At 46.9% G+C, this 1,556-nt stretch overlaps 1 pseudogene; it reads right to left on the reverse strand.

The window, feature by feature from the left end:
• Window positions 1-244: 244 nt before the first annotated feature.
• Window positions 245-1,042, reverse strand: LOC110553073 (large ribosomal subunit protein eL8-like; annotated as a pseudogene).
• Between the last annotated feature and the right edge of the window lie 514 nt (window positions 1,043-1,556).

Here is a 1,556-nt window from a genome sequence, read left to right on the forward strand (position 1 = left end):
ATGGAATTCCTGCCTTGTCCTTGAGATGGTAAATTTTATTTTCTTTTAACTAGTAAGTGAATCAACATTTATAGGGAACAAGCCAGTACTTGTTGTACAAAGCATGTTAGAAGACACAGTGAATGGTGACACCTGTGGCTACGAAATAGCTTTCCTTTCTGTTGTTGGTTGTTTTTTTCGTTTGTTTGTTTGTTTTTTGAGTTTTGTAATTGTATTTATGTACAGAAAAATTAGAGGTGTACATTTATCCCAGGTTAGTGGCGAGTTCTCTAGCCTTTGCCTTTTCCAGCTTCGCAATAAGAGCCACAGATTTAAGACCTAGGACATGGCCTCCCCAGTGGCCGTGAATCTCATCGTATCTGTCATTGTAATTGGTCTTAATAGTCTCACACAGTTTGGCCAGAGCACCCTTGTCTTCCAAGTTAACCTGTGTGAAGGCGACAGTGGTGCCGGACTTCCTGTGGGCCAGCCGCCCCAGCCTGGTCTCTCCCTGATGCTGTAGCCGGGGACCCCATCTTTCAACACAGGGCACGGAGGAAAACCAGCAGCTCAATGGGGTCTAAGTCATGGGCAATCACCACCAGCTGAGCCTTCTTGTTCTCCCCCAAGGTGGTGACTGTACTGACCCCTGCTCGAAGGACAGGCTCTCTATTAGTTGGGGCGTCTCCTTTCCCAGCTGCTTTTTTTTCAGCAGCAGTAGCCTCTGCTTCTTCTGCTGCTGCTTTGTCTCTAGCCTGTACTTGAGGGCAAGCTTAAGCATCTGCGCAGCTATTTGCTGGTCCAAGGCCTGGGTGAACTGGTTAATGGCAGGAGGTACTTTGAGCCGCTTAGAGAGGATGGCCCTTTGCCGCTGCAGCCTAATATAGTGGGGCCATTTGACCAAGCGTGTGAGATCTCTTTGAGGCTGGATACCCTACCCAGTGCTGAAGTACTTGGGCCTTTCCTCAAACAAAGGATTGACCAGCTTTTTAGCCTCCTGTTTCTTCACGACAGTATGGGCCAGAGCCATCTTCTTCCCATTGGCCTTCCTTCCTTTGGGCATCTTGCTGGGCTACAGGAGAGAGTGAAATAGCTTTACCTTATTGAAAGCTTAAAGGCTGTGCACAAGGTTTTGGTGCAGACTTCTGGGCACATTTGCGAACACCTTCTGTGTAAATTCTGTTATTACTGCCTATTGACAGATGAGAAAACTGAGGCCTCCAGGAAAATCCAGTGTCTCAGCTAGACGTCAGATCCAGATTCTAAATCAAAGTGTGTTTCCTCAGATGACCCTTATGTAAATGGATACCTGAGAATCATTCGATGGATACTGCATTTTTTTTCTACAAGCTTTATTCAGAGCAAAGCAAGCGCTTACCTTAGCAATCCATGGGAGGATGAGGCTAACTTTCTGAGAATGGAAGAGGGGGAGGGAAGCCAAATGTTCTTAGAGCACAGATGGGAAGTGTCAGGAGATGGAGGAAAAGGGAGGCAACAGTTAGGTGGCATGTATCTTCTCCCATCCTTACAGGTGGTCCTGCTATATGAGCAGGCTTGTAGGTGATAGACAATGTAAC

Source organism: Meriones unguiculatus, chromosome 9 (genome assembly GCF_030254825.1).
Source record: "Meriones unguiculatus strain TT.TT164.6M chromosome 9, Bangor_MerUng_6.1, whole genome shotgun sequence".
Lineage (NCBI taxonomy): Eukaryota > Metazoa > Chordata > Mammalia > Rodentia > Muridae > Meriones > Meriones unguiculatus.